Source organism: Eretmochelys imbricata, chromosome 21, assembly GCF_965152235.1.
Source record: "Eretmochelys imbricata isolate rEreImb1 chromosome 21, rEreImb1.hap1, whole genome shotgun sequence".
Taxonomy (NCBI): domain Eukaryota; kingdom Metazoa; phylum Chordata; order Testudines; family Cheloniidae; genus Eretmochelys; species Eretmochelys imbricata.
The window spans coordinates 5,316,945-5,344,895 of NC_135592.1; the positions used below are offsets into that span (position 1 = coordinate 5,316,945).

The window sequence follows — 27,951 nt, forward strand, 5'->3', positions numbered from 1 at the left end:
ATCCTTCTCTATGGCACTTGCCTCTCAGTGCAGTGACTGGCTTCTGAGCCACCCATGTGTGATTCCAAATACATGTGACATGGCGAGGTGCAATCCAGACCACTGAGGGCTGTGTCACCCCTGTCCTGCAACCTAGGATGCCTTACAATGCATTGTGGAAGTAGCTCCCACCTGGGCCATCCACGAACAGCCTTCCTTCGTGCAAGTCACAACCTGCCAGGCACGCTTGGGTTACACTTTGGCTTTTATCAGCCTTGGTTACTTCTTCAGGGTAAACCCAAGACACTCCTACTCCCCGATTTCCCCTCCTCCCTTGAAAAAAAACTTTTCTCAGCAGTCCAGAGATAGTTCTGTTGTCCCTTTAAGGCAGGTGTGGGCAAACTATGGCCTCTGAGCCATTTTAAGCCAGCTCCCAAGCTCCTGCTGGGGAGCAGGGGCTGGAGCTTGCCCTGCTCCAGCCGGGGCGCTGGGTCAAGGGGAGGGAGTAGGGGGGCATGCACCACAAAGCTCGGCCCCGCTCCGCCACTCCAGCTGGGGTGCTGGGTTGGGGGGCTGCTCCAGTGCTCAAGCTGGGGTGGTAGGTTGGGGGCTGCACCACGTGGCTCCCAGAAGCCATGGCATGGCCCCGCTCTGGCTCCTCCAGGCTCCAATGGCCCTCTCTGGGGCTCCAATGGGAGCTGTAGGGGCGGCACCTGCTAATGGGGCAGTGTGCACAAGCACCTGGCCGTGCTTCCGTGTCGGAGCCAGAGAGGGACATGCCACTGCTTCCGGGAGACGTTTCAAGTAAGTGCTGCTTGGAGCCTGCACCCCTGAGCCTCTCCCCACACCCCAACCCTGATCCCTTTCCCACTCTCCAAACCCCTCGATCCCAGCACAGAGCACACTCCTTCACCCCATACCTCTCATCTCCAGCCCCACCCCAGAGCCCTCACCCCCAGCCGGAACCTGCACCCCATCTTGCACCCCAACCCCAATTTTGTGACCCTTCATGGCCTGCCGTACAATTTCTATTCCCCAATGTGGCCCTTGGTCCAAAAGCCCACCCCTGCATTAAGGGAACGATCCACAATAATTTGTCACCTCAAATTGAGTTACCCAGACAATTTAACTTAGTTTCGATAAAAGAATAAAAACAGATTTATTTAAATACAAAGAGATTTTAAGGAAGTACAGATAATGACGCATGAAAGTGAGAAATGGTTACATGAAAAATAAAGATAAAAATCTTACTGGTGCTTAACTTAAACTATACTTGATTCAAAAGTGAAGTCCTTACCCCATCCTATCAGCTTTACAGACTGAACTTTTCCTGTCAGGACACCTCCCTCAAGTCCAGCAGCTGTTTCTTCTGGTCTTCTCACATACAAAGACGGAGATGGACAGGGAGAGAGGAGTGGCTTGGGGTGTTTGCCCCTCACTTTTATATTTCATTTCCCCATTGGAAATGCAAGCTCTTGAGAGCACTTTCTCGTACAAATTCCTTCCATGTGCGAGTCAGGCAGCAAAATCTCCTAGTAAAAAGTCCCATGCTGTTTTTTCTCACCCCGTTTGCTGAAATGCAGACCTCTCTTGTCCTCTGTCTTCCCCCTTTCATTGGCTGAGGACTCTGTTTACATGTAAATTTGAGGTAAACACACATCCCTTTAAAACCTGTTTCACCTGTTTTGCCTAATTGTTTTGGAGTTTGAACATGCCCCACCAATGTCATGCAGGGGGGAATTCATAACTTTATATATAATGCCACACACATTTTACCATAGAATCATAGAATATCAGGGTTGGAAGGGACCTCAGGAGGTCATCTAGTCCAACCCCCCCGCTCAAAGCGGGACCAATCCCCAATTTTTGACCCAAATGGCCACCTCAAGGATTGAACTCACAACCCTGGCTTTAGCAGGCCAATGCTCAAACCACTGAGCTATCCCTCCCAATCATGATATTGACCTGTGAATTATGAGTTTTCAAATGATACCTAACAAGGCAGAGATGATTACAATAGCATGTGGGGTGTGAATACAGGGTGCATTCGGTCACACATGTGCATTAGCCTCTATGCATTAACAAGCGCCTGGCCCCCAGTGCCCAGCTATGCCTTCTTCATGCTCTTTGACTCCATGCGCTAACTCACCAAACAGCTGCTTGATGGGATATGAGCAGAGGAATCATGGCACTTTGGCTGAGTTACCAACTGTTAAAAAGGTCAGTGAAACATGCCCAGGAAAATGTTTGACTGCCACAATAATCGAACAGGGCTCTTCTAAGACTCAGCCCATGCATTGGGAATGTCTGGGAGCTGCCACAGGGCAGGGAAGGAAAGCAGCAGGCTGAGCTCCATTCAACCACTCTCTCAAAGTCAGTACAGGACCACCTCCCACTCCTCCCCCAGTACATCCCTCAAGCTGGGGGGAACCAACCCAGGCAGGCTCAGCCCCATTCCATGGGGGAAGGTGATGGTGGCGAGAGGCGGAGTTGGGCTGAGCTCCACCCAAAACAGCATATGAACCCAGTGGCTGGTGAGCTATTCCGGGATAATAACCTTCTCCTGCTGCCAGCTCATAGAGTTAGTTCTGTAGATGAAGTGGTGGCCATCTGTGGTAGTGTGTACAGTTGTATATAACAGAATTAGTTAGCTGTTTAAAAAGTACTAGGAAATTGTATTGGGTAAAAATTGATTTAGGTTGCAAAGTCAAGCACTAAGGAGTTACATCCAGCATTTCTTAAGGCTGCTCATGCATAACAACAGACTGGAAGCTGTATTTAAACAGCACCTAGGACACTGAGGTCCTGCTCCATGACTAAGGCTCCTTGGCCCTCTACTAATACAAATAAAGAATGCAATGAATCTGTGGTAGACCCAAAAGCAGAGCTGAAAACAGAACCCCCCACTTCTGACGCTTATGCTGATGCTTCAACCATGTAACCACCTTCCTTCCTCACACCCACTCATCTCATCCTCTGAGGATCCTGGATGTGAAGGTCTTACCTGCAATGGCAAGTTGTCAAGTTTAAAACTTCGACTATTTAACTACCTCAAAGGGGTAATATCTTCATCATGAGGAAATGCGATTCAAAACCTCTATGCGCTCACTGCCTATCCCTTCTTACATTTTCCTTTCAGTTAAAGATACCTGTTAAATATCTGGTAGCTTTGGAAAAACTTATCATTATAGCCTTTTTATTGACCTCTTGGCCACAACAGAGTGCATGCATTTTCCCTATTTAGAAAAGATAGCATTATTTTCACAGTGCCAACCTTCTTAACATTCCTGTTCATAATGTAACAGGTGGTAGGGAGAGTAGGAGAGCAGCAGCTGAAGCCAGAGTAGGGATCTGAGCTCATTTTCAGTGGGTTCTTCTGACATCCTGTGGGATATGGACCAAACAGGAATACTTATCCAGATTACATCCTTTCATACTGGTTAGGAAATCCATGGACCCTAGTAAAGTTGCTTACCTGCAAGAGCAAAGAGGCAATCTTCCTTCTGTTCTGTGAGCAGCCAGTGATTGGATCAGGGCAGAAAGCTAGATTTCAGCTTCACTTTTACATAGTTAACCAGACAATTTCTAGTAACAAGTATGAAAACAGAGTCAGGATCTTTATTCAGGTTTCAGAGTAGCAGCCGTGGTAGTCTGTATTAGCAAAAAGAAAAGGAGGACTTGCAGCACCTTAGAGACTAACCAATTTATTTCAGCATAACCTTTCGTGAGCTACAGCTCACTTCAGCAGATGCATCTGTAGCTGTAGCTCACGAAAGCTTATGCTCAAATAAATTTGTTACTCTCTAAGGTGCCACAAGTACTCCTGGTCTTTATTCAGTTTTCCTTTTATTTTTAATAAATAAATAAACAAAGACATTGTAAATCCTTCAACTACAGTTTCTTCACCTGTGGAAAGATTTGTTCATATTGCTAAACAAAACTCAATGCAGTCTGTGGATGCCCAAAAAAGAGAAAACAAATGTTTTAAATCTTACAAGAAAAATGCACCTTTACAATAAACACCCCGTCAGTAGCACAGATAATCATTTCATGAATTTTAAAAGCTTGTTTTAAGATCTCCAAAAGTTTTTAATGACTAAAATATGGAAATAATTTCACTATAGTCACCACATAGTCTCTATGTCACTGGAGAATTTGCTCTGGAGAAGTACACTTTTAATCCTACTGTACTTCTCATAAGGAAGTGCTAGTTGATTGTACAGATTGTAGATTTGATGCTGCACACTGAAAAACTAGCTTCTGAAGCAAGCATGGCAAAGAACAGGACATTTTATACCACACAAATGTGCGTTAGGTGCTTGTCTAAAGAGGCATTGGCCCTGTGCTGCCAGACCCTTGAGCCTTTGCAGAATCTTTGTTGATTTCAGGCGGGCTCCACACAACTACAGGGTCTGTTCACACAGTACAGCTTGCAGGAGTAGAGCTCAGATCTGTTTTATGTTTTAACTAAAAACAGCATCTTATTCCAAACTTGTGCTTTCTGTGGAACTCAGGGTGGGGTCATTTCTGTGAACTGACGGCAAAAGATAAGCACATTTAGTAAGACAGGGTGTAACCTAATAGTTATGAAATAAGGGGAAATGATGTGTTTACGGTTTCACAGCCTGTTCCCTTGATTTCTAACTCACAGAGGGAGCTGGTAGTGACCCCTGTATGGAGGGTGGCTCTGTCCTTCCCTTACAACAGAGTCTTGTGAAGTTAGATTTTCTCAAACATCGCCATTGTTTGCAACAGACATTTAGAAATTCAGCAGGCAGAAAGCGCTCAGGTTAGAGATGTGCCTTTTTTGTGTCCCCTCCCAGGCAATTCCATTCAACTTAAAAATCAAAAATCAATCCCCATTTCCCTTCTCACTCACAGTTCCAAAAAATGTTGGCAGCCTGCCAAAAAAGACCCCCACAAATATCCTAAGTCCTACACTATGCCACTACAGCAGCAAGATGCTGCACTCGGAAAGCCTGGGAGCCGCAGCCAGGCCGTGGAGAACACTGGGTCAGGATCCCCAAGAGTCCCCTTAGCTAGCACACGGGCCACTGTAGTTCATCTCCCACTCTGGGGGCACCGCACTGGGCAGGAGCTAGAGGCCAGTGAGGAAGCCCTGGAGCCCATCAGTGAAAGAACAGTCAACCTGAATTGTTAGTGGCAGAGGGGCTGGAACAGTGTTTATAATGGGGGTGCTGTGAGCCATTCAACCAAACTGTAAACTCTGTATACAATGGAAACTACTTCAAACCAGGGGGTAGAGCAGAATCCCCAGCACCCCTAGTTAGCAGAGAGAATCCCTTCATGGTCTCTATTACTTCTCTCTGTTGTAGGGTTGCCAACCCTCCTGGTTTCACTGGGAGTCTCCTGGAATCAGGCCCTATTTCCTGGAGGCTACTGCAGCCAAACCGGGAGATTTGGGGCATTAGCAGTCTGGCAGCTCAGCGGGGCTAAGGCAGGCTTCCTGCCTGCCCTCGCTCCGAGCCGCTCTCAGAAGCAGCCGGCTCTGTCCCTGCAGCACTTGGTGGGTCAGGGGACAGGGGGTCTCTGCTCGCTGCCACCACCCCAAGCGCAGACTCCACAGCTCCCATTGACCAGGAACTGCGGCCAATGGGAGCTGCAGGGGTGCTGCCTGCAGGCAGGGGCAGCATGCAGTGCTCCCTGAACCCCCTGCGCCTAGGAGCCGCTGCCAGACGGATGTACCCAGTCGCTTTCGGGAGCTGCCCAAGGTAAGTGCCGCCCCCACTCACTCCCTCCCACACCCCAACCCCTGAGCCCATACTCTGCACCCAAACTCCCTCCCAGAGCCTGACCCCTCACCCCCTCCCACACCCAAACACCCTCCCAGAGCCCGCACCCCCTCCTGCACCCCAACCCCTGCCCCAGCCCGGAGCCACCTCCTACACTCTGAACCCCTTCACCCCGCTCCCCAAGCCCACAGCCCCTCCCACATCTCAACCCCTGCCCCAGCCCAGTGAAAGTGACTGAGGGCGGGGGAGAGCGAGCGAGCGATGGAGAGAGGGAGGGGGGCTAGAGTGAGCAGGGGGCGGGGCCTCAGGGAAGGGGCAGGGCAAGGGTGTTTGCATTTGTGCCATTAGCCAGTTGGCAACCCTACTCTGTTGGGCCCGCTGTCAAGTCTGCACAATGCAGAAAATCCATATGCATTAGGTGCATTACCCTTGTAATTGTTCCAAGAGCTAATTCTTTAAACTCTAGTAAGCTATCGACTCCCAAATACCAGGGGGTGATATCAGTCCCAGCCTGGGAGGTGACATTGTGGGTGTGCACAGGTCTTTTGTGCACACCCAGCAGGGCTCAGCCACGAGAGTTCTGAACAGATCTAAAACCAACCTCATTTTCTAATAACGTGTATTCCTCTCCACCTTCTCCTCCTGCAGGATCCCAAAACACCAAGGTGCCCTAAAGCTCCTGCAGGCTACTGGGTCAAGCTCATCAGCCCTACTACAGAATATGAGAAGGAGGCCAGATATTCAACACTATTGGGAAGTGTGGGGTATTTCCCTCATATTGGGAAGGATTATAGCATTTGATTCCACTTGGGTCTGTTCCCTTAGGACACAACCACCTCCCTTTGCATCTCTGTGGTCTAAAACAGCCTTCCTATGTTCCTCTTTACCTCCTCCCTTTTCCATTTCCTTTCAAATGGCGAAGTGAACACACAGATCTACTGAGCTCCACCAAGATAAATACGTAACTGGCAGCTGTACCTTTGGATAGCAGCACTGGGTCTGTTCCGACGAAAGAGTCTGTGACAACAAGCTTTATCCTGCTTGGAAACTCCTTTGCCCAGCCCAGATGCTCCCCCAGAGATAAGCTGAGTAAAACAGATCAGGCCAGGCAGATGTTAAGGGGAAAAAACGAAAGCAAGTGCAACACAAACAGAACCCCTCTCTGAACTACATGCCTGATCTCCATTCTACCATGCCTAGGAGCATGATCAGACACCAACTAGCAGAATGATCTGATGAACAAAAGCTTTGGAGTCCCTGAATTCTGCTATTAATTATAGAGCTCACCCTCCTCGCTTAGGGTCAGATGGTGATCTCAACTTCAGGAGTGTAACAACAGGGTTATTCCATAGATTTTACTGGAGTTATCACTGGCTTTAAACTAGTATAAACATAATCAGAATCTGTCTCTTGGCATATAATGCGTAAGGCTGGACATATTAGGCCAGATTCCAGGCTGCTTTGTACCACTCCTGCAGCGTGTAGGGACTGCAAAGGGAGTGGTGTGGTCCCCAGAGGAATTCTTCCAGTGCAGGGAAAGCATATCCTGGCATATGCAGCCTGAAAGCTGCCTCTCATGCAGCCCCTGGTGTAGGGAACTGCCAAACGCATGAAGAGAAGTGGCCAGAACACTTCATGCTTGGGAATTCTTGGCTGCAGAGAAACCCATTGGCAGCGGCAGTGGGAAAGCTGCTGAGGGTTATGCGGGGGTGTGACTATTCCAGGAACAGGTGGGGTCTGTGTGGGCGCGTAGTGCTCTAACTGAAGGTACACAGGAGGCTGCACAGGCCCTCAGAGCCTGAGGAGCCCGGAATCAGAGAGGTATAAAGGGGGCTAAAAGCCCCGACGTCCTGGTCAGAGCCTTGTGTGCCACACCTCTCGTGAGCAGCTGCACAGTCTTGTTCATATCTTTCAGTCACAGCACTTCCTGTCAGTGAAGATTTGAACTGTTAGTGGTCATGACAAGGCATTTCTGTTCCACCTCTGAACACTCACTTTCTACATTCGTGGCTCTCAACCTTACCAGACTACTGTACCCCTTTCAGGAGTCTGATTTGGTCTTACATACACCCAAGTTTCACCTCACTTAACTACCGGCTTACAAAATCAGACCTAAAAATACAAGAGTGTCACAGCACGCTATTACTGAAAAATTGCTGACTTCCTCATTTTTACCTTATAACTGTAAAAATCAGTCAATTAGAATATAAGTATTTTATTTACATATCAGTGTATAGTATACAGAGAAATATAAACAATTTACTGTCTGTGAGAAATTTTAGTTTGTACCGACTTTGCTAGTGCTTTTTATGTAGCCTGTTGTAAAATTAAGCAAATCTCTAGATGAGTTGATGTACCCCGTGGAAGACCTCTGCATACCCCGAAGGGTACACATACCCCTGGTTGAGAACCACAGTTCTACATCATCCAAGAGAAAACGTACATTGAGGAGCCAAAGTAGCTTTTAGCTTCCCACAAAGGTATGTACACAGTCCGCTCCCTCCCCTCACACACATTCCTGTCCTGGGCCTTAAAATAACACAGCCAAGTTCATGAAAGAGAATTCTCTGTGGAAAACATTCACCGATCAGTCATTTTGAGCACCAGGTAGTTGATAGTTTTATTAGGGAACTTGGAATTCCATAGGCATCCCTTAGATCAGACTCTAAGGGATTGTCTATATTAGAAAGTTGTGCCAATTTAACTCTATCATCATAGATAGTCCGCACTACGGGACTCAGTTATGTCTGTACAAAGGTGCTTACAGCAGTAGAGCAAATCTCGTATGGGCAAGGGAATAAGTTATACCACTATAACTGCATCCATATTAGCGCTTTTACCAGTGTAACTATTCTGCTAAAACATCACACATCGAATGGAAAGAGATTTACCAGTCAAACTTTGGACCAAGCTGTAGTGCAATGTACACCGAGGGATGGGTGATGAGGCCAGTTGCCCTGGGTGCCAATTTCCAGCACATACAAATCAACATCAGGTTGTGTGCGTGCTTTAACTGAGGCTTTAATTTTACTCTTTGCTCTGACTTTGCTTTTTGCTCATCCATTTGCAGGGGACCAGAAAACGAAACACCGAGGGCCAGCCATAGGAATGAACCACTATTTAAACACTTCTTTCTTGGTTGTGGTATCACGAGTTGGACATCTCAACTAAATCTAGTTGTAAAATTTTATGTGAGGTGCTCTAACTAGCACACACATTAGTAAATGCAGCAATGCCTGTCTGACTTTGCACTCCATATGTTTTTATGGAAATATGAGTGTAAATATAAAGTAATTGGAATATGCTGTATGCAAAAGGTCTTTTGTAAGGTATTATTACAAAGCTTATAATCTACTGAGTGTGTTCATCCTAGTTGTACCAAGGTATCATTCTTGTATCTGAAGCTAGATATATGAAGTATTATTCTGAAGTCCTATTGTAACTATGGAAAGTGTGGGCCGTTAATGGTGGCTTGGAATCTTGATGGTTCCCATTAACTGGGACAATTGGTTGTGAATAGCTTTGTTTACTCGCAAACCTTCCTGGGTACCTGCAGGCAAGCCCTGAAAGAATGGAGAATAAGGTCTTATAGTGACATGTGATCATGTCACCTGGTACTGAAATTCATCTTAAACCTGGCGCTTTTCCATTTTGAAGGAGGGGTGGGGGCCCAGAGAGACAAAAGATTCCCACCTTGTGCCAAAGCTATGAAAGGGGGTGGAACAGAACCAGGGGGGCTCCCAGTCATGTGAAATCCCCTGCTTTTCACCTAAGATGCCTGCTGGAACGAACAAGGTCTGTACCAGGGGAAAGGATTAGGCCCAGACTAGGAAGGAGTCTAGTCTGTGAAAGAAGCTTATTGGAACATCTCTGAGGGTGAGATTCACCTGTATTCAGTTTCTTAATGGATTAGGCTTAGACTTGCGTGATTTGTTTTATTTTGCTTGGTAGCTTACTTTGTTCTGTGTGTTATTATTAGAAACAACTTAAATCCTACTTTTTATACTAAATAAAATCATTTTCGTTTATGAATTAAACCAGAGTAAGTGATTAATACCTGTGGGACAGCTGTGCATCTCTCTGTATCAGTTTTATAGAGGGCAAAATTTATGAGTTTACCCTGTATAAGCTTTATACAGAGTAAAAAGGATTTATTTGGGGTTTGGATCCCATTGGGAGCTGGGTGTCTGGGTGCTGGAGACAGGAGTACTTACTGAGCTGTTTTCAGTTAAGTTTGCAGCTTTGGGGGTGTGGTTCAGACCCTGGGTCTGTGTTGCAGCAGTCTTGTGTGTTTGGCTCAACAAGACAGGGTTCTGGAGACCCAAGTTGGCAGGGAAGACAGGCTCAGAGGTAGTTTCAGCACATCGGGTGACAGTTCCAAGGGGGTCTCTATGACCAAACCCATCACAACCTGCAGGTCAGATTTTCACCAGACACTGAGTGCAGTGTAGGGACTACAGACTGTTACCACTATTACTAACCATATTGCAAAATATAAGCCAACACATATCAGTTGTTGAAGCAAAATACTCACTGAAAGAAAAACCCTGTGGTCAAGCACTGGCCAATTATTTGACCTACTAAGCATGGGAGAATTAGCTGCAATGAGCATTAAGAATTATATGATAGAGGGAAAGAAAATTGCAGCACCATAAGATATTCAAAAAATAATTGTTTGGGTAATCTGAAAATGCTATATAGTTGTATGTGTGTATTTCTGCAAGGCTTCCAGTACAATTCAAAAAGGAAATGGAGAATAAATGCATCCCCGATATAATTTTAGTTATAAATTTCAGTGTAGTAATTTCTAGGCAAACGGAAGAATTCCTCTGCTATTGTAAAGGCTTCACGGAATCAATCAACTAATAGCATGCAGAGTTAAATCCTATTACAGGATTTAATTTGAAAGGAAGGTGGTATGAAGATTTCATGAAACTCATCTAGCCAGTAAAAATAATTCAGAGTGAAACATTCTCTTTTTCATAGCAGAAAGACAAACTCTTATCACATGTAGCACCTTTCTTTATGAGGGACCTTAACATGCTTTAGAAATTTTATTAAACGTACACAGCATTACCATATACAACACTGAAAATCCTAACGACACGTCTACACCGCTAGAGTAGAAGGCAGCAATGGATACACTAGGCTTCAAAGAGGGGAGAGAGAGAGATAAGGTGGCTGTGCTGACCAAAACCAGGGCAAGGAGCTCAAGGGAAGCATTTGAGCTACCAGGCTACATGGCTTATACATCTGGTTTGGTTGTTTTGAGTTAACTGCATGGCAGAAATGTGCCTCAACAGACCTTTGTCAGATCAGTGTCAGTTCAGATCAAACCCAACCTCGAGAGGGTGATTTCTATGTTCATACATGAGTCTCAGGTGTGCTTTCCCTTGCAACAAATACTACCCAGTAAAACTGACTCTATTCCCAGGAAAGCAGTTTATAACCCGCAATGGGGTTGGGCTCATTGCCGGTGCCATTGAAACACAACACAAACATGCCATGCACGCATCTGAAGAAGTGGGTATTCACCCACAAAAGCTCATGCTCCAATACGTCTGTTAATCTATAAGGTGCCACAGGACTCTTTGCCCTTTTCACGGATCCACACCAACACAGCTACCCCTCTGATACTTCACACAAACATTAATAGACTTATCCCTGCACCTCCCCGGAAGGAAGGTACATTGGTCTTATATCCAGGTTAGATACTAGGAACCTGAGGCACAGAAAGATTCAGACTTACTCAAGTCCACATGACAAGTCTGTTGCAGAACTGACAGCAGAGTGGAAAGAAACACTAATCTCCTGACTCCCAAGCCACTGCCTGAATCACAAAGCCATCCTTCTCCCTACAGCACTCCAGGGGTCTAGCTTGTGTCATCCTTCTCTTTGGGGAATCTGTATGTCCGTCTCCTAGGAGATACAGGTTTCAAACTAACCACTTATTTAAACACCTCAATAAAAGGAACAGTGCTTTAACTCAAGGGAAAACTTCAATAAAGGCTTTGAGTGAATCAGTTTCCATCCATCTCCTTGACTTTGTGTCTTTCTGGGAAAGAGTTTAGGTTTTAAAGCCAAAAAGGACCATTGTGACCATTGAGTGGGACCTCTAACACAGGCTACAGAACCTTATCCAAGACTTTTGCATCAAGCGCGTAACTTCTATTTGAGCTACAGCATCTCGTTAGAAAGACATCCAGTTTTGATTTAAAAAATGTTAGGTGATGGAGAATCTGCCACATCCATAAGTAGATTGCTCCACTGGTTATTTACCCTCAGTTAAATAGTTACACCTTATTTCTACTTGGAATTGAGCCTTATTTCGTGTCCAGCTTCTCACTTGTCCTCTTCACAAGCCACTTGGCTTCCCATTAGCCTTCTCTGTTTGGAAATACCTAACTACAAAGTATCAGTTTTTTAAAAATAAAAATACTTTAATGTGCCTAACAGTGCCCCTGAGACATTACCCAGAGGGATGAGTGTTGATAAACAATGGCGTTTGGCAGCACATTTGTTTATTTGTTTTAAGAGTCAAACTGCCCAGATAATTTTGAACACTTTGGCACAACCCTAGCTAGAACCTAATAGATCAAAGGTGGCACAATTAAAAGTGATCAATCTCATTAAACAACCTTTCTTTGTACCACATTCAGCCCTTGGACTAGAGAAAGATTCACCACTGTAAAAGCAAGTTCCCTCTTCGATGGAAAAACAAGCAGCAAATAACTATGTAGCCATCTAGTTTAACTCCGAGGGAATTTAATCAAAGACACAAATGACGGGACATTTGCAGCTTGGTTCTCAGGGGCAAAATGTAACTCCCCTTGACAACCATGGGAGAACATGTAGCCACCTTCTCAACTTGTAAAAAATACACCTCAGTTTGGCACAGTTTTGCTTACTAGAGAAATAAGTCTGACCTTGTGTCCATTGAAGTCAATAGCAAAAATACCTATGGACTGCAGGACTGGGCCTTTGGAAAAGAAAAGCCAGGAATAATAGAGCCATTAATTAGATAGTGACAAATAAATGACCATGAAGGGACAGATGCTGCATTTTCCATAGATGGCAATGGGAGTTGTGGTACTTAGTAACTAATCATTTCAATCCTGCTCCCATTAATGTCAGTGGCAAAACGCCTGCTTGATGTAAGACATTCAGATTTTTAAGGTGGTGGGGATGGGGAGACCCTCCCCCCACTCCAAATTTGCATTGCTCAGCATATGCTGGTACAATTCACAGGCTCACCTATAGTATGTGAATTACTTTAAAAAAAAATCAAAACAAAATGTCCATGTTACTACCTCCCAGTGAGAAGGAAAACCCAGAGGCCTCTAAAGTAGGCACAGACTGACATCAATTACAAACCTCCTCTGCCAAACAGAACGTTTAGTTTGTGAGAGGTTTCAGAGTAGTAGCCGTGTTAGTCTGGATCCGCAAAAAGAAAAGGAGGACTTGTGGCACCTTAGAGACTAACACATTTATTTGAGCATAAGCTTTCGTGAGCTACAGCTCACTTCATCGGATGCAGAGTTAACACTGGCCCTGCCTTTAATCTCCCCATTCCCAGGAAGAGCTCGGTTTTGTTCCTTTGACCATGGTGCTCTTCCTAAGGGCTTCCAGGTCAGGGGGATTAAGAAGTCAGAGTACCTTACACACTGTTCCCATCACAACCTTTTCTTGTTTGCGTCAGTGCTAAGGGTGGCTCTAAGTCATCTCCACGCAATGAGCTATGTACATAACTAGTTTTGCATAGTTAGAGTACAAGGTTATGATTTGCACAAGTGAATCCTAGGGAGTGTTTGAATCTCTGCCTCCCCTTCATGTTTCACAACACTTTAGACAATAGCCATCCCTCAAGCAAGGTACCTGGAAATGAGTTTTCCTGAGATTCCCCCACCCCCGCATTCAAAACTGTTGTTTTCCGGACTGGACTACAACAAACCACACTGCCGGAAATAAAACATTCTTCCATGGTAACAGATGCTTTGCAGACCACAACCCACTGACATATAGGCAGGGACATTTTCCTGTTTGTGTATGGGCTCAAACAGACCCAGTTATTGATGGCTGAAAGCGTCAGCTTCTCTGCGAGGTGTCATGTGTCTGGTTCAGAAAGTGATACAATGTTCTCAAACTCAGTTTCCCGGAACAGACACAACAGAAAGTATGAACTCATTTGTTATCAGCATTGATATCACAGATAGCAGCGAATGATCAATCAGGAAAGGTAACAGTGACAAACCATTTTTAACAGGAACAGCAAACTGAAATGGGCTCGAGATTATAACCCTCTATTTAACCGGATTTACTTCTTACACTTCAGAGGCGTAGAAAAATTAGCACATAGTGGTGCTTGTGGAGCGAAGTCTTACTCAGTATGAGTAAGGGCGACAGGATTGGGCGCAGAATAGTGGGGTAGGTCGTACACAAAATGACTGTTAAAGTGTGGCCCCTGGCGGGCACGCAGAAAACATCACATTGCCTACCTTCGTCCAGGATAGCACAGGAAAGCAGCCGCGAGGAGAAGCAAGAGGCTGTGGGTCAAATTCAGTTCAGTCTCTCTGCAAGCAGAGAGGTGGCCTTGGCCTGCGCGTTGCAATGCGGTGCTGCAGAGTGCAGGAGAGACAAGCGGCCCGAACCCCCAGTGCACAGCGCAGCAGCCTGGATGCTCGGAGTCAGTGTAACTTCTGGGCTCAGTGCCTAAGGATCCCCGGGGCGGATTGAAATTGCTCCCTGACACCACGAGCTCTCCCCACAGCAAGTCACCCTCCGGCCCTCTCTGCGTGCAGTCGCCCTCACAGGTCGGAGGGGACAGAAGCTTCCCCCCCGGCATGGTATTTCTCCGCTGCTCGAAGGGTCTCCCCCCCCGCCTGCCTCCAACCACCGACAGGAGACACCCCCAGCCGCAGCCCCTGGGCCTTAACACTCCCACCAACGGGACAGAGTTTAGCCCCCCAGGCAGAAGCGCTCCTGGGGACTCGCAGAGATGCGGGGCCCGCCCAAGGGGCCGGGCTGGGGCAGCGGGGAGCTGCCGCGCGGCTGGGGCCCCCCCTCGCCCTGCTCGCCGCAAAAACTGGCTCGGATTCAGCAACCAGCCCCAGCGTCCGCAACCAGGCGAGCCGGGGGCGGGGCCAGCAGCGGAGGGGTGGGGTCTGACGGCTGGGGGCGGGGCCTGTGTCCCTGCTGGGCGCTCGCGCGCTCTCCGGGCGGCGGGGCGTGGGGGGCGGTGTGGGTACATTCACTACCATGAGCATAAAGAGCTGGAGGACTTGTGGCACCTTAAAGACTAACAAATTTATTTGAGCACAAGCTTTCGTGAGCTACAGCTCACTTCATCGGATGCATTCAGTGGAAAATATAGTGGGGAGATTTATATACATAGAGAACATGAAACAATGGGTGTTACCATACACACTATAAGGAGAGTGATCAGTTAAGGTGAGCTATTAATCAAGGTGGGCCATTTCCAGCAGTTGACAAGAACGTCTGAGGAACAGTGGGGGGCAGGGAATAAACATGGGGAAATAGGTTTCAGAGTAACAGCCGTGTTAGTCTGTATTTGCAAAAAGAAAAGGAGTACTTGTGGCACCTTAGAGACTAACCAATTTATTTGAGCATAAGCTTTCGTGAGCTACAGCACACTTCATCGGATGCAGACTGTGGAAACTGCAGAAGACATTATATACACAGAGACCATGAAACAATACCCCCTCCCACCCCACTCTCCTGCTGGTAATAGCTTATCTAAAGTGATCACTCTGCTTACAATGTGTATGATAATCAAGTTGGGCCATTTCCACACAAATCCAGGTTTTCTCACCCTCCGCCCCCCACAAACCTGGATTTGTGCTGGAAATGGCCCAACTTGATTATCATACACATTGTAAGGAGAGTGATCACTTTAGATAAGCTATTACCAGCAGGACAGTGGGGTGGGAGGGGGTATTGTTTCATGGTCTCTGTGTATATAATGTCTTCTGCAGTTTCCACAGTAGGCATCCGATGAAGTGAGCTGTAGCTCACGAAAGCTTATGCTCAAATAAATTGGTTAGTCTCTAAGGTGCCACAAGTACTCCTTTTCTTCATGGGGAAATAGTTTTACTTTGAGTAATGACCCATCCACGTCCCTTTCCCTTTGTGTTTGCAGGTGCGTCAGGAAGGAGGTGTTCTCCCCCCCTGCAAGGCTGACCCTGCAGCTATTCCCTCACTGCATCTTACAGAATCAATACAGGCAATAGTATAATGCGTACTCCACCTGCAGAAATGGATTTATCCTCACAGGCTCCGGAGAGAGAGACAAAGGTTTTATCCCCATTTGAGAGATGAGGAACTGGAGACCCAGAAAGGATATGATCTAGCTGCACAAAAGGAGTTAGGCTTTGCGATGCTGAGCACCTGGAAACTTTCAGGCCCCTTGAAAATCGCTGTGATTCACAAAGCCCGAGTTAGGCACCTGAGGATCTATCAAAGGAATAGAGGGAGATAGGCGCCTTAGATTGTGATCCAGCAAAGCCAGTGCGAGAAGCAGGGAGCCACCTACACTGGCCAATGGGTGATGCTGAGGAGAAATGGCCCTTCAGCCCCCACCAGAGATAGGCAGCTAGCTTTGGGAACTGCTCCTCTGGAGTCAGGCAACTTACGTTTCTTACCAGAATGAGTTAGGTGCCTGCCCCACTCTGTATAAAACGGCTGGAGGTGGCATTAGCTGTACCCACCTGGTAACATTTAGCCCCATAGTGAGCACACTCTCCTGAAATGTGGGGAGACCCAGGTTCAATTCCTACATCAGGCACAGGGGGAGAAAGGATTTGAACATAGGTCTCCTATGTCTCTCAGCAGAGTGCTGTAACCACTGAATATGAGATAGTCTGATGGGGGCTCCCTCGGTCTATCCAAGTGAAGCTGCTGCACTGTGGGGAAAAAAGAAGGAAAGTGATTGGAGCCAGGTTCTCCCAGCACCCAGCTGACTGCTCCACCCAACTACAGTGTCTCTGGCTCTATGACTGTATAAGTACGTACCAGAGTGGACCACTGAGCTGAAAGTTAGAAGGGGGGCACTGGCACCACCAGCTTCTCCTTCCGAGGGTTAGGCGGAACGTTTTGGGCGTCACAGAGATGCTGAAACCAGGACTTAGGCAGGTACAATGGGGCCTTGGGCACCTAACTCCTTTTGTGCATTCTGGCCTATGTGACTTACTCGAAGCAGTACAAAGAATCTGTGGGAGAGACAAAAACAGAGCTGAAAACAGAACCCACATAGCTGCTGACTCTTAGTCCTGTGCTTTAAGCACACGACCTTTCTTCATCCCCTTCCTTTTGCCAGCTTTGACTGCGGAACCTGCACGTGAAGGTTTCATCTGTGACAGAAAGTGGGGGTATTTTGTAATTACTTCAATACCCCAAAGAATTAAGCACCTTACCTCAAGGGAAATGACTCAAAATCTTTTTTACAATCTCCGCCTAGCCCTCTCCTTAAATTTGTATCTATGGCCTTTCACATAAAAATACATATTCCCAAAGCCACCGTAGAAGAGGGAGATACTTGGACCATAATAGCCTTAGTTTATTGATCACTAGGGCAGACTGCAAGGCTCTTTGCTATCTAGAAGAAGTTTTGGGACTGTTTTCAGAGTTCCAACCTTCTTAACATTTGTTTTTGCTGCTGCATAGCAAAGAAACACCTGGAAGTAGGAGAGAAATTGATCTTAGTTCACTGAACTCCTCCAAGCTGCAGTCTAGTGCATAGGACTAAAATTTAGTTGTTTACCACAAATATACGGATGGGTCCCTGGTCTTCCCCATTATGTGGGGAGCCCTGCTGGGAACAGGGATGTTGCGTGAGGGCCAGGGGAATCATAGAATATCAGGGTTGGAAGGGACCTCAGGAGGTCAATTAGTCCAACCCCCTGCTCAAAGCAGGACCAATCCCCAATTTTTGCCCCATATCCCTAAATGGCCCCCTCAAGGATTGAACTCACAACCCTGTGTTTAGAGGGCCAAAGCTCAAACCACTGGGGAATAGGTGGGGGTGCAGAGGGAACCAGGGTGGGGAGCACGTATATTCCTTCATTGCTGTCTCCCCTGCTCTAGAGCTGCCTCTGTATGACAAAGCCTGTGTTATGAATGCCATGCTCTTCCGCAGAAGTAGCTCTGTGGCATCTTGCCTTGCCAGTTCACACCCTAACGGGAAGTGAGGGTGGGGGAAGGATTGCAGCCGTAGTTGACGCTCTAGCGCTGATCTCATCTCCTTCCTCTGACAGCGATCCCGCGGGAGTCTGGCTAAACAGAACTGAGTCAACTTCTGACACACGTTTTGAAAATCCCTCCACACAAGTAAAGATACTTATCTGCAAGAGGAAAGAAGCTTACAGAACAGAAAGAAGCAGCTTTCTGTTCTGTAAGCAGCTAGTGATTAGATGAGAGCACAGGGCTAGATCTCAACATCACTTTTAAATAGTTAATGAGACAGTTTCTATTAACAGGTATGGCAAAAATATCAGGATGCTAGAGTCTTTATTCAGTAGCCCTTTAATTTAAGAAAAAGGCCTATTCCAAATAACACACTGTAAATAACACAGATATGTTCAATTATAGTTGAAGTGCAGCTTGCGGTCACAAAAAAGGTGTAAGTAACATTTTAAATCTTTATGTCTCGTAAGACAGATGCCGAAGTGTTTGATTATACTTTTCTGAATATAAAAAAAGCTTATTTTAAGATCTACAAAGTCAGATTTTGACAACTAACATATAAAAATAATATAGGCACTAAACCACTGGGGAACTTCTCAGGAGGACGCTTTTGATCTTGCTGCTTACTTCTTATAAGAAAGTATTAGTGGATTGCAAGGAAACAAATGTGATAGCCAAGATGGCCAGGGATATAACCCCATGCTCTGAGCGTCCCTACTCTCCCATTGCCAGAAGCTGGGACTGGCTGACAGGGAATGATGGATCACTCAATAACTGCCCTGTTCTGTTCATTCCCTTTGAAGCACCTGGCTACACGGACCATTGGTCTGACCCAGGATGGATGTTTTCATGAAGAATCTACAACATTCCATCTAGTGTCTGGCATCTTCAAATTTCTGTTTATAGAGTAATATGCACTCCATGATGGAAGCTTGTAAGCAGGGATCTGAAGAGGCTCTCTTGCTGTCTGCAGTTAAAGCCACAACTCACAATCCAAACCATCCACGCTCTGATGGTGACTATGTTGTTAAAGGGGAAACATTTAGCACTATGGAGAGGCCGAATAAGGAACCAGCTGCATGTTCAGAAGAGCGAATAATTTTGATGCTATGAACTGCCTTTCTTGCTTCAGAAGCCATTTTCAAGGGCAAGAGCAATGATCCACCTCCAGTCTTTCTGCTTTACTCAAATGCAGTGGATTCCTACTACAAATCCAGAGGAAACAAGTTGTAGCGAAAGTAATAGCAGCTACCTGAGGGGGGGGCATTGTCGTCTATTTTCACTACAGAAATTTCAGTACAAAATGTATGACATTTATCTTCTAAACTTTTCCATGATTTTCTTCCAATGTCTGTAAATTTGTAAACCATAGGCATCAGCCAGCACCAGTCATGTATCCTGAAAAAGGAAGATAAACAATTAAAATCAAGTTTCAGAGTGGTAGCCATGTTCGTCTGTATCAGCAAAAACAACAAGGAGTGCTTGTGGCACCTTAGAGACTAACAAATGTATTTGGGCATAAGCTTTTGTGGGCTAGAACCCACTATATACTTCAGTCTTACACACATCTTTCTTTAGACTTCAAAGCATTCATTGAGACTAAACTTTTCATTGGTTGTACTTTTCAGTACTGTCAGGAACAAATACTAGCTCTTGTATTAGGTGTAACTGCACAGAACAGAAACATTTTAAACATTTCAGGTTAAAGCAGAGGTTATGGCAAAATCTTAGAAAAAGCAGGAGAAAACATGCACTGTGGATGTCACAGGGCTAGGGTTAATTTGTCAGCAGAGGTGGTAACTGCAAGGGACAAACAAAAAAGTGACTGATGACAAGTGTTGATAATTACACAAGCTAACTAACGGAGAACTAGGCTATCCTTGAATCTGCTTTTCTCCCCACTATAAAACCAAAGCTGAGCTGGAACATTCCTCTGGAAGTTCCGCTCTGCACCAGGAACGGACACCTGCGGAGATTTACATTTTTATTGTGGCATATTAGTTTCTTCAGTGTCTAGTCACACTGAATATTCTTATTTAACAATGGAGCAGGTGAATGGTATGTAAAATACTGTATAGTCCTTACGAAGGTTTCAGAGTCACAGCCGTGTTAGTCTGTATTCGCAAAAAGGAGTACTTGTGGCACCTTAGAGACTAACCAGTTTATTTGAGCATGAGCTTTCGTGAGCTACAGCTCACTTCATCGGATGCATACCGTGGAAAATACAGAAGATGTTTGTTTTTATACACACAAATCATGCAAAAATGGGTGTTTATCACTACAAAAGGTTTTCTCTCCCCCCACCCCACTCTCCTGCTGGTAATAGCCCATCTAAAGTGATCACTCTCCTTACAATGTGTATGATAATCAAGGTGGGCCATTTCCAGCACAAATCCAGGTTTTCTTCCCCCCCCCCGCCCCGCCCCACCCCACCCCACTCTCCTGCTGGTAATAGCTTATCTAAACCTTACGAAGTTTTCAGAGTAACAGCCGTGTTAGTCTGTCTTTGCAAAAAGAAAAGGAGTACTTGTGGCACCTTAGAGACTAACCAATTTATTTGAGCATGAGCTTTCGTGAGCTACAGCTCACTTCATCGGATGCATACCGTGGAAACTGCAGTAGACATTATATACACACAGAGACCATGAAACAATACCCCCTCCCACCCCACTGTCCTGCTGGTAATAGCTTATCTAAAGTGATCATCAAGTTGGGCCATTTCCAGTACAAATCCAGGTTTTCTCACCCTCCGCCCCCCCACAAACTCACTCTCCTGCTGGTGATAGCCCATCCAAAGTGACCACTCTCTTCACAATGTGCATGATAATCAAGGTGGGCCATTTCCTGCACAAATCCAGGTTCTCTCACCCCCTCACCCCCCTCCAAAAACCACACACACAAACTCAATCTCCTGCTGGTAATAGCTCATCCAAAGTGACCACTCTCCCTACAACGTGCATGATAGATACTCAGCACAACTAAGCTCTTCATGATAGATACTAAAGGCAATTAAGCAATTACTTTAGTTTACATACCTGTTTTAAAGCACCATACACTGTAACTACACACACACACCCCGCCATATCAGCCATTTGAGGAACTAGCACGTGCAATGCTGCCTCCTTGTAGATTAAATCTGGTCTTTGCTTATAATCTTTCTGGCTTTATATATTTATTTTTCACCCAAAGAACACCACATGATTTTCTCCTTCATTCTTAAGAGGGGACTAGGGAAGGCTGCTGGGAGCACATCAGACCCGCCCTCTGCTCTCCACACTGGCTCAGAGGCAGCAGAAGCTCGACTTGAGAAGCTGGGGGGCTGAGGTTTGGGCGGGGGGTGCGCCGAGGAGCCCAAGGCTCAGAGGGAAGAGTCTACCCAGCCAGTGCGGGGCAGCAGCAGGTCCCCGCCCGCCGGCCCGGCGCGGCCCCGACTCATCGCGAGCCCCGGGCAAGGGCAGCAGCCTCAGGAGCCCCCGGCCGGCAGCGCGGAGCCGAGACCACGGCGGGGCCGGCAGCCGAGGCAGGACCGCAGGCTCCGGCTCCCCCAGCACCGGCGGGGAGCAGGGGCGTGGTCGGGAGAGATGGGGCGGGGCTTGTGTCCCTGCTTTGCACCCGGACGCCGTGCTGGGGTCAGGGGCAGGGGAGAAGAGGCTGCGCTGGGCCCTGAGTTATTGGTTCCCCCCAGGGATCAGCATCGAGCCTGTGTCCCCGGAGGCAGGGGGAGCTGGCCAGGCACACGCAGGGAGGGGGCTGGCTGGCTCGCCCCGCTGCATGTGTGTCTTTGTGGGTGCAGCCGTGGGCACATTACATGGAGGGGCAGCTGCTCCTGGAATCACCCACCAGATTTTACCCGTTTGCTTCTGTTCATTAGGGTGTAAAATTGAAACATTTAAAGCTCTCCACGGGTCTCCCTTCCAGGCTGTATCCCTGACTGCAACAGCCCTCCCCGGCGCTGGTGCCAGGAGCAGGCTTCCTACAGGGGCCGGAGCTGTTTTTTCCAAAAGATATAAAAAACATTGTTTTTAAATGAATCTAGTGCTTTTAATTAGATACCTTCTGAATGTCCAGTCTTCACCTTCTAGCCTGCAGTGGAAAAGAAATCGAAGAAGAGTGTTTTTTCAAATGTCATTTGCTTCATTTGGGTTCAGGGATTTGGCTAGAAGTGGGTGATCAGGGAAGGGGAGCAAAGAGAGGAGGGAGACAGTGGGGAGAGGGCGGGGCCTGGGCAGAGTGGGGGCAGGGCCTGGGGCAGAGCAGGGGGGAGTATGGGCGGGGCTACAGGTGGGCTGGGGAGGTGGGCTGGGGAGCTGGCCTCCTCAAGCCACCACTTCACCCACCGCCCACTAGGGCAGGTAAGAGCGGCTCGTCTTGAGCGTTGTGCACAGAGGACACAAGTAACATTAGATGCTAAGAGAAAAGGAGTACTTGTGGCACCTTAGAGCCTTTTCTTTTTGCGAATACAGACTAACACGGCTGTTACTCTGAAACCTGTCATTAGATGCTAAGGAATCTGTGGGCAAAATGTATTTTTATGCAAATGCAGGAGAGCCACATCTGACTTGGCAAGTTAGCCAGCGACAGTGACAAACAAGCTGAGAACATCTGTTATACATGCAAGTGACATTTTCTTCATTAAAATTCGATGCATTTCACCTGATTTCCCAATTCTAAATTGGTCCTAGGAGGTATAAGCCAAACCAAGAACAGCAATTATAACAGTTGGGCTAGTTCTGGCAACAGGTCTGTGTTGCTAAAACAAGCAGGCAGAAGTGCAGTGGAAACTCCGCAGAGAAGTTGCAAGTGACCCTGTAGAGCCCTTTTGGAATCTTTGAAGCCAGCCGGAAAGGCTTCTGAGGAAATAGCTCTCACACGCCCTGCTGATTTCCTTCCTCAGGGCGATGCTCTGATACACCAAGCACCACATCCATTTAACACACTTCGTCACACTGGAGCAGGGTGGAGCAACCGCTTGTGAATGTCAGTCTGTTGGCTATAACCACAAACTACAGATCAAACCACCCCACTTGTACAATTAATACTTATGTTAAGCACTCAAGGAATTCAGGGGCAGGGGACTGGAGCATTTTCCTTACATTTTTTTGTGGAAATCTGGGTTCTAAAGCCAACCCTCCCACCCCTACCCCTACCCCCCAAAACTCATGTGTTTCATTCCAGTCCCCATTTATGCAATCCACCAGAATACTGCAAAAATCAGCATGGCTGGTAGTTTCTCCAGCGAAGAGGCCCTGAATTAAATAGGGGAGAGTACTGCTGGTAAGAATCCCATTCTTTGCCTAAAACAGGGAGTGGAAGGAGGGATTAACTGTTAAATAGAAGGGCATGTTGTAGGTAGAACTAAGGACTACTGGCACAGCCCTATGGGAGCTACTGCCGGGGACAGCAGGGGATTGACGGTGCTGACAAAGCTGTGTGGGGGAAGATTGCACTGTGCCTGCCTGTACTTGCCTCTGGTCAGTGCTATTCTTCCCTCCCTGTAACCAGCACTAAATTGACAAGCCAACAAAAAGTAAAAGCCAGTTGTTGCTTAAGCAGCAGGAGTGAAATTCTATCAAGCCTCTACTGCTCTGTACAGAAACAGCCTTTTGCCATGTTTTGTGCCAGTTGAAGCACATTTTCAAACTCTTGGTAAAAAGATAGTGAAGACTTGAGTTACTTCGCTTTGGATTTTGTTCCTTTGCTGACTGCTTCCTGATAAAAGGTTTAGCTTTGGAGCATGCAGATATATGGCAGAGATGCATACGTTACACAACATTTGTGTCTGCACTGAGACGGGAAGTGGAATGGCTTAATTTAGATGGGGATGGGTGAGACTTGTCCAGAGAAGTGCCAAAAGAATTGTGATTTTTACGGAAGATGAAAAATGGGAGGGGAAGTGCAAAGAAGATGCCGAAGTCTGAATTTGGGAGGAGACAGAAACTACAGTGCAAAGAGTGTTGCCTAAACTCACGGCCGATATAAATTGGCCTTGCCCTAGTGCAGTTAGAGCTGTGACTATTTGCAGCAGCTGAGAATCTGGCCCTGTATTCACAGCATAGGAAGACAGGCCATCACAGGTGTAGTAGAAAGGGAGAACCTGAAACATGAGGCCTGGTATCAGAGCCCTGGACTAAAGTAGTAGTCAGGCCCTGCTGATATAAAGCAAAGTTAGCAAAAGTGATCTGGCCCTATTATAATACATGCCTGCTTGCAAGTTCACAGAACCTGAATGAACTGGGCTGGTACTGCAAAACCACACACATTCCTAAGAAGTGCTAGGCACAGGACACTCACAGAAACACATTCCAGAAGGGTGGTACCAGAACACCCCATATCAAGTAAGTTACAAATGCACGCCCCAAAAGTAAAAGGAACATGTTGTCTCCTCCTAGAGATAAGGTCAGGATGACACTGATGGAAACCAGCAGGTATGATTGAACCAGCACGTACAAGGTAAAGGGTGCTGAGGAAGTAGATCAAGAGAATTTGAATGCAGGCCTCTATATTGAGCAGGAGTCGGGCTAACTCTATCTTTAATAACGTGAGATTTTTAGAAGCGGGGATAGTGCGAAGTGAGTGGGAAAAGAATTGTGAGAGAGGCTGTTGTGACCTTGTATTAGATAAGAATAGAATGTAGATGATAAGAGAAATGGTAAGAAAAATAAGATATCATGAAGGAATATGTATAAACAATACGCAGCTGTTGATTACTGTCTGTAATAAAGATATAAATACTTGCTCTAATTGTTTATCTTTGAGAGACCTGCCTAGGTGGGGGAAACCCTGTGTCCTAGTGCACTCTGTCCCTCTGTGCAATTGCTTGAGACAGTAAAGTGTATCTGACCTGCTGCACCCAACCTGAGAGCGAGAACTGTGTTTTTCTCTGACAGTGGTAACTAACCATGTCAGAGGGGCAATACGTAACATGTTTGTGTGGGTGTATAAAGAAGGGTCTCAGAGGGCATGTCTTTGTCTGGCCCAGGAGGGAACAGAAAGTCATAAGAACGGCCATATGGGATCAGACCAATGGTCCATCTAGCCCACTATCCTGTCTTCCAACAGTGACCAATGCAAGGTGCCCCAGAGGGAATGAACAGAACAGGGAATCATCCAGTGATCCATCCCCTGTCACCCATTCCCAGCTTCTGGCAAACAGAGGCTAGGGGCACCATCCCTGCCCATCCCTGGCTAGTAGCCATTGATAGACCTATACTCCATGAACTTATCTAGTTTTTTTTAATCAACATATTCTGGCAATGAGTTCCACAGGTGGACTGTGCGTTGTGTGAAAAAATGCTTCCTTTGTTTGTTTTAAATCTGCTGCCTATTAAAGTCCTGCCATTCACTGAGCCGGTCCGTTGTTACAGGCATACATGTGCTAGCGTAACCGTAGACATTGATCTGGGGAGCTAGGACCATGCTCTGTCAACAATAAACCTGGCTAGGTGCCTTTGCTACTGAAATGGGGCTGGGGTTTGTATTGGGCAATTCAATTGAAGTCTGCTGTGTCCCCTAGCTGCACAGAGCTGGGACAGCACACTGAAACAACACACACAGCCAACCCTACCATAAGTGGGTAAAGCCCACTTTGATCACAGCAACCAACAGCATGTGCTTTATGGTAGCTCCTCTCAGAAAGAGTCCCTGACCCTTACTTTGCTGCCTAAAGAGGAGCCAAGTTCTTTTGAAAAATCAATTGCAGGGGTTGAGATTTTAAAGTCTAGCTGGCCCCAGGTGGGTGATGAATTTTCAGAGTAGCTCTTCTTGATAAAGCTTTTAGCTTTGCAACATGTAGACCTTTGGCTGAGCCATGGACAATGAAAGCCTTACATAATGTTTCTGTATGCGCAGAAATGGAATGATCTCATGTAGTAGGGGACAGTGATGGACAAATATCTGCTCTCCTACACAGTGTTTCCTTTGGCAAAAAGGAACTGGAAGAAAAGCTGAGGTGGTCACTGCAGACTGCATCTGCCGACACAGTTGTCAGCACTGGAGAGGGATGGGCTCCAAACTACAGTTCAATACTCTATTTGCAGCATGGGAAGGAGGTGGGCTAAGTGAGCACAACTCAGTTTGAACATTTCACCTGTTGTGATCACTAAGTGGAATAGGTTGGGAAGCACATAGGGAGTCTATTCCAGGTGAGGGAAGCATAGATTTAGCAGAGGCTACTGGTGCTTGCCCTGAAGGGAGCATGCCTGGGGCTGGCCTTGTAAAGACAAGGACAAGGGGGGCTAATTCATCCCCATGCTAGATACTGCTTTTGTGTTCTGGGTCCAGCTGCAACTTGTTCAGCCTCAGTGCAGGTTAGAGCAGCCTTCTGGCTACCCTACCTTGTGCAGGGCTGTGTTTGTGACCAAGAAGCTGGGAATAAGCAAAGTGCAGCACAGGTCCACCCACATGTCCATGCCCCGGAAATGCCCACAGGACACACACTACTGGAAACCCCTGCAGGGCTGCATCAGAGCCATTAGATCCATGGACTGTCTGGCTGAGAAGCAGAGAGATGAACAGGGCTCCGCCCCATAATTCCAGCCTCTACATCACTATGTGGCTCTGGCTCTAGGGTAGGGTGACTAGATGTCCCGGTTTTATAGGGACAGTCCTGATTTTGGAGGCTCTCTTATATAGGCTCCTATTACCCCCAACCCTCTCCTGATTTTTCACATTTGCTGTCTGGTCTCCCTACTGTGGGGGCAGTAACTGAGCCCTTAGGTTTCACAGCTGAGATTGGGCAATAAGTGCAGATTGAAACAAAGAATGAGTAACTGACATGAATATGACGACCAAGCACCAACATCCTCAAAGTTTTATATCAGGGCAATAAAAGGCTCTTTGATTAGTCAGTGATGACACAGGAGGAAGATAAGTGCAACAAAGGGTGGAATTGCAACGAAATGTGCTATTGATTGAATAATAGAAAATGCTGCTAAATCTCTTGGTCAATCTTTAAGGAGAATTAAGCTTCATTCACTACAATATACTGTAGTGAGCAAGATGCTAAAAGGGCTCTGTTTTTCCCAGGAATCTGATTTTTAGCAAGTCATTTTGCTCCTTCGGGGAGTTCTTCTTGAATAGGGGGAGCAGTTCTAGAAAAGCTCCACAGCAAGCTGGAAGGACCTTACACTCGCAGGAGCCAGGAGCCATAGTCCCGTTTGACCAAAGGGAACAGGTCCATATGAGCAACGGAACAGGCCTAGTAAGTCGTCATATCCCATTCATCCCCTGCAGTGAGTACAGGCTTGTTTTAGCAAATTCTCCAGTGTCCTGCTCTTATACATACAAAGCTGGGTCATGCACTTGTTATGTAAACATTAGCAGAACTCTATGCTGCTGTAAAAAGTCAAAATCAAGGGGTCCCTGAATTGAAAAAGTAATTTGTGGGGTGGTTCTTCCCACCACCTCTAGATTTCTCCACTTCTGGTGAAGATGCTCCGGCTCTGGAACTATTTCACAGGTAACAAAGGGACAAGGCCAGACTGCAGAAACAGGCCCTCTGCTACCAGCCTGACACATACTCACACAAAGCTCTACGTATGTAAGTGCACCAATAACCAAAACTTCTGTTAGCCCAACAGATCAGGACAACAGTCTTATCTCCACCAGACTGTGATTATACAGGCTTCGAGGGCAAGTTTGTAAGATTATGAATGCACTTCCATAGCACACACAGTATACTTCCAAACTCATTTCAGATGCTAATTAGACACAAAACCAAGAACTGGGACCCAATCCTGCTGCCCTTAGTCACATGAATCATCCTAGGGACTTCTATAAATGACAGCTTTTGTGAGGAAGGGCTGCAGGATTGGGCCTTTGGAAGAGAAATCTAAGGAATAGTAGAGCCATTAATTAGATCATGACAAATTCCCATGAAGGGGCAGATGCTGAGAGGTGATCAGCAGCTGCATTTTCCATAAATAGCTATGGGAGTTGTGGTACTCAGATTTTTAAGGTGGTGGTGGGGATAGGGAGCCCCCCGCAAAAAATTTGCATGTACCAGCATATGCTGCTAGAATTC

At 46.6% G+C, this 27,951-nt stretch overlaps 2 long non-coding RNA genes across 9 annotated transcripts; one reads left to right on the plus strand and one right to left on the minus strand.

The window, feature by feature from the left end:
• Nucleotides 1–1,109: 1,109 nt before the first annotated feature.
• LOC144278264 (uncharacterized) lies at nt 1,110–21,479 on the minus strand. 8 transcript variants are annotated; one of them, XR_013348558.1, is made up of 5 exons: nt 20,966–21,479; nt 16,761–19,328; nt 15,997–16,651; nt 3,254–3,630; nt 1,110–1,606 (listed from the first exon to the last, which is right to left on the minus strand). It is a non-coding gene; the product is annotated as an uncharacterized LOC144278264 (long non-coding RNA). The 8 variants fall into 8 exon arrangements; XR_013348560.1 differs by having other exon boundaries at nt 3,455–3,630; nt 20,966–21,478; XR_013348556.1 differs by having other exon boundaries at nt 1,110–3,363; nt 3,455–3,630; nt 20,966–21,478.
• Nucleotides 5,335–9,769, plus strand: LOC144278265 (uncharacterized). The gene is made up of 3 exons (XR_013348562.1): nt 5,335–5,711; nt 6,381–8,212; nt 8,803–9,769. It is a non-coding gene; the product is annotated as an uncharacterized LOC144278265 (long non-coding RNA).
• Nucleotides 21,480–27,951: the final 6,472 nt, after the last annotated feature.